Genomic DNA, 12,469 nt, shown 5'->3' with positions numbered 1-12,469 from the left:
TACAGTCCAGGGTCTTTACTCACAGTTCATGTGCTCCGGGTCACTTCGGCACCGGGAGTGACCGCCTGAGCCGTGCTGCGTCCACCAGCTGTGGGGCTCGGTCAACTCCCAGGCAGTTCAGAAGTATGGCTCAGGACCCCCTTTTGTCTTTTCTCTGGCCTGCCTCACCAGTGACCCTCTTTTGTCCAGCTGCCGCGAACTTGTGCGGGTAAACGTGGGCCCCGTGCTCCGCTGTCCTATATGGTGCCTTCCTAGCAGGTTTGATGAGGTGTCGCACCAATAAATGATCACGACGACTGGTCTTTGGCTGAGGGTAGTTTCTCCTCCACCAACTTGGGGTCCGGTACCCTTAATCTGCCTGACCCTTCACCCTGGATTCTCATGGGTTCTTAGGGTCCCTTCCACCTTCTTGTTCCTGAGCCCTTCTGTTTCTCTGTCTCTTCTTCTCCTTTTCTGTTCCTTCCTGTTCCTTTCTGTTCCTTTCTCTTGGAGCTGGGATGAGCCACAATCTCAGCTCCCTTTCACCTCCTCCTCAGCCTCTCACTAGGCCCTTCTGGAGCAGAGCTCCTACAGAGCCTCTACTCCCTGTCTTCTCCTCTCTGGACAGAACAAACTTCTCTCTCTAGAGCTAAGATGGTGCCCATCTTTTATACCTCCCTCTGACCATGAACCCAGGTGACCAGCAACCAATGGGCTCCTACCTACGCTCAGGAACCAACCCCTATCTGCCCCTACAGTACAGCACTGGGTGTTCCACCCCCCTCCCCACTCCAGACAGGGACATAGTCGGTCGTGCCTGCACTTCTGTCTAGTGGGAGCACCGTTGAGCTGTCCCTCGGAAATGGGGTGTGTGTGCTGTATGCAGCTAACTGAGCCCTGGTCCATACTCCATCCTTACCCGGGAGTGGAATATCACACCTCAGGCAGAGGTGCAATACCCCTGTAGCGGCCGAACTCACGAGGCGCTACACATGTATTGGTCAAAGAGTAATCCATGAAAGTAGGAGGATAGGTAGGTAATTAAAGACAGCAGACTTGTAACAATTAGCATTAGATGGATACTGTCAATTGACAGACAAGTTACACCTGACAGAATAATGTTAATGTATTGGAACCAGCTAAACTAGGGTGCACAGTCTAAAGCAGGAATGTCAAGCTCAAATACACAGTGGGTCAAAATTAAAAACTTGTACAAAGTAGCAGGCTAACCTTGATATTTACTAAAAAAATGTCTACAAGTGTTGAGTGATCAGTATAATACTAGGTGCAGGGACCTTACGTTAGTAGCACCACTCCAGCACTGCTATAAGGAGATGGACATACTGCCCATGTTCCCCCTTGAAGAATAAGAGTATTATTGTGATCTGTAATGCATTATAGTGATGGGATGGTGTTGTGTTCTACCCTACAGTAGGAAAAGTTAGGGTTAATGTTTGAGACTAGCCCAGAGTGGGAGGGAATAAGGTGAAGGGGCAGAGAAAGTTTCCTGTCAGGACATAAGATAGGGCCCAGTGTACGTCTGAAGTAGACCTAAGGTCTGTACAGTAAGCAGTGCCGCATGATGTGGGTGTTCAGAAGTGAGGAGCCACCAAGACAGTGGTTAGTGTGAACTGGAGCAATGAAAAAAAGGAAAACCAGCAGAAGAACAGAGTGATCAATCTGAGACGAGTTCTGGGAGAGGATGCCTAGTAGTTCATCCAAGAGTTTATAGCTCAGAGAGGCCGAGACGGGACAAAGAACGCATGTTGAAGAGAGTGGCAGGAGTTCCAAGGCGTCAGTGACAGAAAAGTTAAGTACCTGCGATACTGGCAACATGGTTCACTTGAGGGGAAAGAAGACACGGAACCGCAAGTTCAGAATAGGAGTCTTGCTAGCTGGACTGTGGTACTGAGCTGGGTTGTGGTGAAGGAAAGTGAAAGTGGGTGATGAGTAATAAGAAAGCATTTAGCAATAGAAAGTAGATGAAGGTGGCACTCTGCAACACGGTAAGGGCAATGAAAAATGAACTTTATTCCAAAAGCACACACATAATACATGGAGCTGGGGAAGCCGGGGTCCTTATGGACGACGGCCGTTTCATGTCTCAACGATGCCTCAACGAGTCCAGGTACTAACAATCAATGGGAGGGGTGGTTGATTGTTTGGACCTGGACCTTTTGAGGCGTTGTTAAGAAGCGAAACGGCCGTTGTCTATGATGACTCCTGCTTCCCCAGCTCCATGTAATATGTGTGTGCTTTTGGAATAAAGTTCCTTTATCATTGCACTTACCGTGCTGCAGAGTGCCACCTTCATCTACTTTCTATTGCATCTGGATATCTCTCCTTCAGTGTGTGCACCTGCTTGTCACGGCATGGGCCGGCTCCAGTTGGAATATCTTCTGATCTTCAAGCAAGGTATGCGTTTTTGAATAGTGCCGGCTTTTTCTCTTATTGCTGCTAAGAAAGCAATTAGAACTGTGTGTAGAAAATGCTCCGTATTGTGAAGGAAACATTTGGGTACCCACTATCTACTTTATATAATCCCCACCAAGTTATCATTCAGTAAAAAGTTTATTTTTGACTTGTGGTCTCCCTCATTGAACTGTTCAACATTTGGTCCTGGCCAACCCAAGTCATTGGTAACATGCAGTCTGAAATGGCGTAGCACTGCCATAGTACAAGTCCACACACCCAGCCAGGACCTCTACTTTCATGTAACATGCTGGGGAAATGAGTACCTTGCCCACGGCTACTGCCCCGCGCAATGGTACACTGCAATAAAAAAAACGCTGGAGTGGTGCTTTAATTTTAACTTGAGACAACAAAAGCTAATGTGGGGCTGGGACAAGGAGTAGTAAGGTAGTCAGTCACCCACCCTATGACACACCACGTGAAAGGATGCGCAGACCTAAATATTAACTGTTAGATAAGTATTTAGAACAATTGCTTCTCTTTCAATAATGCAGGACATAATTTACCCTGCATTATTTTACCGAGGCATACATTGGCAAGTTTGTCAAGAGATGAACACAGTAAACCACATTTTGCACCTTTTTCTTGGGCATCCAAATGCCTTTGCTTTTACAATTTCTTTCAATATAGTGTTCAAGGCTTTAAGTAATTTTTAATGGAAGGTCTGGCAGCTCACATGACTTGTAATAAATTCTCAGTAACTGCTGTATACAGATGCAGCGAGAATCTCTTTTCAATCTGTTTCCAGAATGTCATCTGACCTGATCGAGTTACTTAATTCTAGAATGATAGTCTCTGCTAGCTGCATGAAAGGAAAGGGTTACAAAATGTTACGGGCCTGCACTCCCAGATATCTCTCCTTCCTCTGCTTCTTGTAATATAAACATTAGTTATATGGTACAAACAAATCCATTTAAAGTCAGGGGAATCTGTGATGACTTCACTGTAAGCCACAAGGCAATAAAGCCAAAGGGTTGCTGGCTGTGTACACAGTGTAATAACTTAGCCCAGAACAAATTTATGTTTCTACAATTATTGGACTCAATGAAGGTAATTATTAGATAGGAAATCAATCCCACAAAAGTCAGTGTGTTCATCCAACATTTATCTAGTAAATGTGGAGATGATAAGTTTAGTTCAGCAAAAAGCTTGGTGTAACAGCTGTAAAAGGGACACTTGCTAGTGCATTAGGCTCATCCGGTCAGGGTCCCAGTGGGTTCTTTACAGAATTTTACCACCACTTCCTGATGAACTCGTGAAGCCACTATTCCATGCTCTTTTGGGTGCCAGGTATGGGAGAGTTTTTCACTTTTAAAAAATATTTCTTAGGAGAATAGCTTCACAGTAGAGAAGTACTAATTCTTGTTTTTCTGTGAGATGTACAGTAAGGCCTCATGCATTTCTATGAGCATGTGTGCAAGACCTGAAAGGGGTATTGTCATGTTCTGAAATTGGTATAGTTAGTTAGTTAGACACCATGAGAATAAGCAAGTTTGTGAATAACATTTTTTTTCTATCCACTGTTACTCTCCTGCTGTGAGTACTTTTATCTTACATAGTGTACAGCTTGCTGCCATGAGCCTGGCCAAGTATGCACAGTAGTTATATTTCAGGCTGAGATCCCAGCTACCTCTCTCCAGCTCATTGATTACTATACATCAGCTAGCTGCTCAACTCCTCCTCCTTTTAAGCTTTTGACTTGTTATCTGTATTCCAAACCACAATCCGCTGACTCCCACCATCGGTAGTTTGCACATCATTTCTCCTAATCGCAGTTCTGAGCTTCTCCAGCCATGTGCATGTTCAAGTGCACTGCTATGCAAATATAGTGATAACAGTATAGATTTCAGAAGGACTGACTAACTATTAATGTGTCACAGTAGCATACACTCAGCATTAGTGCGAAGCTACTAACCAAAACTGTCACTCAAAGAGGAGTATCCGCTCCCCAGCAATAAAGAAGGAGACTGCAGAGCTATGTGCTGCTCAAGACAAGTTGAAACTAACCCTATCATGATGAATGTGAATTTAGTATATTTTCTTCACAGAAGGCAGTGGTTGATAACTGTCTAATCGCTGAAGGTCTCACTGTAGGGATGCCCACCAGTCACAGAAATAGAGGTCCTGTATTCTCCAAGTCTATATCTATTTGAATTAAAGTATGTTTACATTTTTAATGCACTAGAAAGCAGAAGCAAGACAGCAACTGAAAAAAAGATCTTTGATCAATGTCAAATGTGATTGCTTGTCACAAGCAAATATAATTATTTTTTTGCATTTCTTGTGCAATAGCTTTTGTGAATGGGGGAATAATTGTTTTTTAAAACTACAAAAGAAAACTCCCCAAAATTCTGACATTTAACTGCAACTTATTAAAAGGTTCACAGGAACATTGATGATTAGGTAGGTTAATAGCAATTTCATTGTGCCAGTAACTTGATACCCTATCAAGTTTTAATATAATGGATACATTTTTGGAAGAAATTCCTATTGACTGATAACAATAGAAAAAAATGGAGTGCTGACTTCATCAATATAATCTATTAACAATACTTTATTAATTATGCAAAAATTCATTACAAACATAAAAACTGGTCAAAGACGAGGTGAACAAAAAGAGGATGCAATGTCACCCTGGGAACAATGATAATGGGCAAAAAGAATCATCAGTAACAATGCACAGGCCAAAAATTGAGATAATTCATATAGGAGGGAGAAAAATTAATCTACAAAAAAGTTTAACACACCACTCATATGAATCCCATGATTGTTTATATTACTCTAGGAGAAATACATAAAGTGCTTATGCTGAAATCATAAGTAAACAATGGTGCAGCGGTCTCAGGGAGCGCCAAAGGAATACTGGACAATTTAATAGATGGCAACCGACTTTTATTCTTCCTCCAATACCACTGCCACAACGCGTTTCAACGGTCTAAGCCGTCTTCATCAGGTGGGGTAAAGGAGAATGTTACAATGACAGCTTTATAAAGGGGTGGTATTTTACATAATTTAGACCACGTGTTGTAATCAATTAACCCTTTCATTGAAAAACTCCATGTAATGCATTCTTAACCAATTAACCTCTTATTTCCCCTGGAAACAGCATTGTGCACTAAAAAATCCCTACATGGATTCATAAAATCACAATTCTTAGTAAAAACTTCCTATTTGTGTTTAAAAAAATAAATAACATTTTTTTTTTTTTTTTTTTAAATATTTATTACCAACTATTAAAAATTATTAAAATCACCCTGGGGATCTTCTTGGGGTGTCTTGACAGTGCTATACTGCAGTTTCCAGCCCCCAATTCAAAAGTTGAGTTTCTTAAAGAGACAGTACACTTTCATATAAAATGGCCGAATATAACCTTGTACCATTACCCACTACGATTATAAACCCCATAAATGTTTAAAAACACCCTGGGAACCTTCCCAGGGTGTCCTGACAATGCTATACTACGATTACCAACCCCCAATTCAAAAGTTAAGTTTCTTAAAGAGACAGTACACTTTCATATAAAATGGCCAAAAATAACCTTGTACAATTGCCCACTACTATTATAAAGCTCATAAAACCCAATGCTATCCATTAACATGATCTATGCTTCCAGTAGACTAAGTAACTGACGACAATAGGAAAAATGAACTAAATACCAACCCGAAAGGGCAAGCAAATCTCCTGCTATGCTACGTCATACCATACCTTTAATCCTGTGCAGGTAACCCCGCAAGCCATCATTGAACGGCTGATGACAACCCGGGAAAGATATGAGAGGGACAACATTAAACCTTCTCAGATTTAATGGTTTGATGTGTTTTCAATCGTAAGGTTCAAACCCTCAGGGTACAAAGTACCCATTTTGTATATCCAAAAACTTTCTTTCTTTATAAGTGTACTCAATCGTTCTGGTCCATTATCCACAATATGGTCAATAATGGTTATTTTCATCTTACTCGGGTCTTTGTGGTGATGGTTTGCATAGTGTCTAGAGACACTATGTAATTGATATCCTGCCCTTATATTAGATCTATGTTTATTTAATCGGGCATGGGCCGTCTGAATTGTCCGGCCTATGTATTGCAAGCCACAAGGGCACTCCAACAGGTATACTACATAGGTGGATTGGCATGTTAATCTCTGTTTGATCTGGAAAACCTCATTAGTGGTATTAGATTTAAAGGTTTTTGCATTATTGGTTATAACGCCACAACACATACATTTAGGTGTATTGCATGCGAAACAGCCTCCTGTGTTAGTATTAGTCGTCACATCCCTTATTTTTTTCTTTTTTTTTTTCTATTCGTGTTGCTGGGAGCAAGCAAGGTTTTTAAACTTCTATTCTTCCTGAAGATAATATTTGGTTTCTCTGGAATACTTTTGGAGAGAATGGGGTCACCTTTTAAAATAAACCAATGTTTCTGTAATAACTCCCGTACTACTGACCTGGATTGGCAAAATGTAGTAATTAAACTCCACTTTGTCTTTTCCTCTGTTCTTACAGAAGCCCTATCCGGATTCTCCCTTCTGTCCAAGCACGAGTCCAGGGTGCACGTTCTTTTATATGCATCTTTTAAAAGTTTTTTTGGATAGCCTTTTTCCAAGAATCTCTTTTTGAGAATCTTGGATTCCACCTTAAAGTCAGAATCCAGAGTACAATTTTTCCTGACTCTCCAATACTGCCCATAAGGGACATTTTTGATCCATCCAGGAAGGTGTCCACTGTTGAATTTGAGGTAGCTATTCACATCCACTGGTTTAAAAAACGTGGCTGTGAATATTCTCCCCAGGTGGTCGAACTGCACCCATAGATCTAAGAATTGGAGAGAAGTGGATGATGCTGTGGCCGTGAATTTTAACCCCAAATCATTGTTATTTAGTTTTATACGCAAAGCTCAATGCCTCCTCCATTGATCCATGCCAAATAATGAATAAATCATCTATAAAGCGCCTATAGAAAAGTACTCCACTCGTGGATGATCCTGGCTGCGCGATGAGGACGGATTCCACCGCGCCCATAAAAAGGTTAGCATAGCTTGGTGCGAATCTCGTCCCCATCGCGCAGCCCTTGATCTGTTTATATAATCCATCCTCAAAGGAAAACACATTGTTCTCCAATATGAACGCTATTGCGTTCAGAATGAATTCTCTTTGGTTTATAGGCATATTAGTGTCTCCAGTTAAAACCTCTTTGATGACCTTTATTCCCAACGTATGTGAAATATTATTATAGAGGGCCACTACATCCAGAGAGAGAAAAACGCATCCCTCCATGGGTGGTAGAGCCCTTAATTCTTTAATTAATTGTGACGAGTCCTTTAGATATGATGTTAATCTCAGCACATATGTCTGCAAAAATAAATCTACATAATGCGATAGATTACTTGTAATGGATTGGATCCCTGATATTATTGGGCGTCCAGGAGGATTTTTTGGATCTTTATGCAGTTTGGGCAGAAAATAGAAAAAAGGTATTCTATATTGCGCAATATCTAAAAAGTTCTTTTCTTTTTTATTGAGTATCCCCTTTTCGTAAGCCTTCTTAATTAGAAGATTATACTTTATAAAGATACTGATATTAGGATCATCCTCCAACTTCTCATAAAATTCCGTATCACTCAATATTCTCATGCCCTCTTCCACATACCAAGATCTGTCCATAAGGACAGTTCCTCCTCCTTTATCTGCATTACGAATGATAATATCATTATTTTCTCTGATAGATTCAATGGCTGCTCTCTCTTCTTTTTTCAAATTATCCCTCATTTTCATGCGGGGAATTGATCTTACTTCCTTTAATATTAATTGTTGGAATGCCTCAATATGTGACCCCTTATGGTGTAGAGGATAAAAATTTTTATTTGGGTGTTTGATGTCTACATGTATCATTTCATCTATTGTGGTTCTATCCTTTTCTGTCTCTTGTTCATCATGGGGGTGTTTTCTCTTAACATTTTTACCATTTTTTTCTTCAAGTAAAAAATGTCTTTGTACGGTGAGTTTCCTAAAAAACTAATTAAAGTCAAGGTAAAGCGAGAATGTGTCTATTTCTGCTGTGGGACAAAATGAGAGCCCCTTACTTAGAAGGGAGCATTCATCATTAGTAAGTGTATAGCTCGATAAGTTATATATACCACTATCCTGATCATCAGGTTTCCCTATTGGTATCATGCTTATTGGGTTTAACCTGATTTCGTCTTTTTCAGAGTGGTGCTCTGTGCCGTGGGGTTGTCTTCTTCTAGTTCTTCCACTGCCTACACCCTCTTGTTCTCTTTCTCTTTTGGGGTGTCGCCCTGGGGCCACCCGAAAAAATTGAGTGATTTTTGAGTCTTTTAGGTTTGTTTGGATAATAGACTTTAGTAAGTTACCTTCATTGGAATTTCTTTCCTTTTGAGGTGCATGCATATTTACATTTGATGTCTCTGTGATTACAGGTAAAATTTCTTTTCTTGCGCCCTTTCTTTTCTTTTTGCATATGCTGAAATCATGGCTCACTAATCTTCTAACTCTCCTATTAGTGTCAGTTAACAATAATGACACAGTACTAATAAGGTACATGTGCATAAATCAATCACCAAGTGATGAAACTCACCCATAGTAAGATGCAAGTATAGAGTCCCAGGGGACAGTCTCACAAAGCAAAAATAAGTTTATTACATCAACTATGACAACAATTGGTAGTGTACAATTAAGGTAGGGAAGAAGTATAGCTAAAAACAATAAAAGAGAGAATGGATTATATATTTCCTAAAATAAGAGGCAAAAAAGTCCCCTATATCTGTACTCCTAATTGGTAATTGTAATCCTATCTATATATATGATTGTCTTATCCCGTCTGTCTGTCTGTCTGTCCGTCTGTCTGTCTGTCCAGGAAATCCCGCGTCGCTCATTGGTCTGGCCGCGGCCAATCAGCGACGCGGGATTTCAGAAAAGATGGTGGCCGTTAGCGGCTCATCTGCCGCACGGAGGTCAGCGGCGATGCAGTCGGGAGATGAGCGGTGCTAGCCGCTCATCTCCCCGCTGCTGGCAGCACAAGTACCCCGACAGGCGGCGCCGCTCACCTCCATGCGGCTAACGTCGGGAGATCAGCGGCTTGGCCCGCTGATCTCCGGACGGCAAGTGTGAACGGAGGACTGGGGAGCGGCACCGCCGATCGGGATGCTTCTGCTGCGAGCTGCCGCTCATCTCCCGGCTTCTCGCAGCGGAAGTAGCCGCACAAGCAGCGCCGCTCCCCGGTCCTCACTAATACGATGCTGATTGGTCGCGATCGACGCCCGTGACCAATCAGTGATATGGTCGGCAAATTTAAACGCCGCTCTGCTGATTGGTCGCGGTGGCCAGCCGCGAACAATCTGCGATATTGGCGGCAAATTTAAACGCCACTCTGCTGATTGGTCGCGGTCGCCGGCAGCTACCAATCAGCATTATTGGCGCAAAATTTAAACCCCGCTCTGCTGATTGGTCGCAGTGGCCGGCCGCTACCAATCAGCGACATGGGCGGCAAATTTAAACGCCGCTCTGCTGATTGGTCGCGGTCGCCGGCCTCGACCAATCAGCATTATTGGCGCCACATTTAAACCCCGCTCTGCTGATTGGTCACGGTGGCCGGCCGCGACCAATCAGCATTATTGGCGCCACATTTAAACCCCGCTCTGCTGATTGGTCACGGTGGCCGGCCGCGACCAATCAGCGATATGAAAGGAAAATTTAAACGGCGTTCTGATTGGTCGCGGTGGCCGGCCGCGACCAATCAGCGATATGGACGGCAAATTTAAACGCCGCTCTGCTGTTTGGTCGCGGTGGCCGGCCGTGACCATCTGCGATATTGGCGGCAAATTTAAACGACGCTCTGCTGATTGGTCGCGGTGGCCGGCCGTGACCAATCAGCGATATGTAAGGAAAATTTAAGCGCCGTTCTGCTGATTGGTCGTGGTGCCCGGCCGCGACCAATCAGTGATATGGTTGGCAAATTTAAACGCCGTTCTGCTGATTGGTTGCGGTGGCCGGCCACGCCCAATCTGCGATATTGGCGGAAAATTTAAACGCCGCTCTGCTGATTGGTCGCGGTGGCCGGCCGTGACCAATCAGCATTATTGGCGCTAAATTTAAACCCAGCTCTGCTGATTGGTCGCGGTGGCCGGCCGCGACCAATCAGCGATATGGGCGGAAAATTTAAACGCCGCTCTGCTGATTGGTCACGGTCGCCGGCCGCGACCAATCAGCATTATTGGTGTCACATTTAAACCCCGCTCTGCTGATTGGTCACGGTGGCCGGCCGCGACCAATCAGCGATATGGAAGGAAAATTTAAACTGCATTCTGATTGGTCGCGGTGGCCGGCCGCGACCAATCAGCGATATGGGCGGCAAATTTAAACGCCGCTCTGCTGTTTGGTCGCGGTGGCCGGCAGTAACCAATCTGCGATATTGGCGGCAAATTTAAACGACGCTCTGCTGATTGGTCGCGGTCGCCGGCCGCGACCAATCAGCATTATTGGCGCCAAATTTAAACCCCGCTCTGCTGATTGGTCGCGGTGGCCGGCCGTGACCAATCAGCGATATGTAAGGAAAATTTAAGCGCCGTTCTGCTGATTGGTTGTGGTGCCCGGCCGCGACCAATCAGTGATATGGTTGGCAAATTTAAACGCCGCTCTGCTGATTGGTTGCGGTGGCCGGCCACGACCAATCAGCATTATTGGCGCCACATTTAAACCCTGCTCTGCTGATTGGTCGCGGTGGCCGGCCGCGACCAATCAGCGATATGGGCGGCAAATTTAAACGCCGCTCTGCTGATTGGTCGCGGTGTCCGGCCGCGACCAATCTGCATTATTGGCGCAAAATTTAAACCCCGCTCTGCTGATTGTTTGCGGTGGACGGCCGTGACCAATCAGCGATATTGGCGCTAAATTTAAACCCCGCTCTGCTGACTGGTTGCGGTGGACGGCCGTGACCAATCAGCGATATGGGCGGCAAATTTAAACGCTGCTCTGCTGATTGGTCGCGGTCGCCGGCCCGACCACTCAGCATTATTGGCGCCACATTTAAACCCCGCTCTGCTGATTGGTCGCGGTGGCCGGCCGTGACCAATCAGCGATATGTAAGGAAAATTTAAGCGCCGTTCTGCTGATTGGTTGTGGTGCCCGGCCGCGACCAATCAGTGATATGGTTGGCAAATTTAAACGCCGCTCTGCTGATTGGTTGCGGTGGCCGGCCACGACCAATCAGCATTATTGGCGCCACATTTAAACCCTGCTCTGCTGATTGGTCGCGGTGGCCGGCCGCGACCAATCAGCGATATGGGCGGCAAATTTAAACGCCGCTCTGCTGATTGGTCGCGGTGTCCGGCCGCGACCAATCTGCATTATTGGCGCAAAATTTAAACCCCGCTCTGCTGATTGTTTGCGGTGGACGGCCGTGACCAATCAGCGATATTGGCGCTAAATTTAAACCCCGCTCTGCTGACTGGTTGCGGTGGACGGCCGTGACCAATCAGCGATATGGGCGGCAAATTTAAACGCTGCTCTGCTGATTGGTCGCGGTCGCCGGCCCGACCACTCAGCATTATTGGCGCCACATTTAAACCCCGCTCTGCTGATTGGTCGCGGTGGCCGGCCGTGACCAATCAGCGATATGGAAGGAAAATTTAAACACCGTTCTGCTGATTGGTCGCGGTGCCCCGCCGCGACCAATCAGTGATATGGGCGGCAAATTTAAACGCCGCTCTGCTGATTGGTCGCGGTCGCCGGCCGCGACCAATCAGCATTATTGGCACCAAATTTAAACCCCGCTCTGCTGATTGGTCGCGGTGGCCGGCAGTGACCACTCAGCAATATGGAAGGAAAATTTAAACACCGTTCTGCTGATTGGTCGCGGTGCCCGGCCGCGACCAATGAGTGATATGGGCGGCAAATTTAAACGCCGCTCTGCTGATTGGTTGCGGTCGCCGGCCACGCCCAATCTGCGATATTGGCGGCAAATTTAAACGCCGCTCTGCTGATTGGTTGCGGTCGCCGGCCGTGA

Source organism: Phyllobates terribilis, unplaced genomic scaffold (genome assembly GCF_046119375.1).
Source record: "Phyllobates terribilis strain yellow unplaced genomic scaffold, ASM4611937v1 Scaffold_11__3_contigs__length_659146591, whole genome shotgun sequence".
NCBI classification, from domain to species: domain Eukaryota; kingdom Metazoa; phylum Chordata; class Amphibia; order Anura; family Dendrobatidae; genus Phyllobates; species Phyllobates terribilis.
This window is presented reverse-complemented; position numbering follows the sequence as displayed.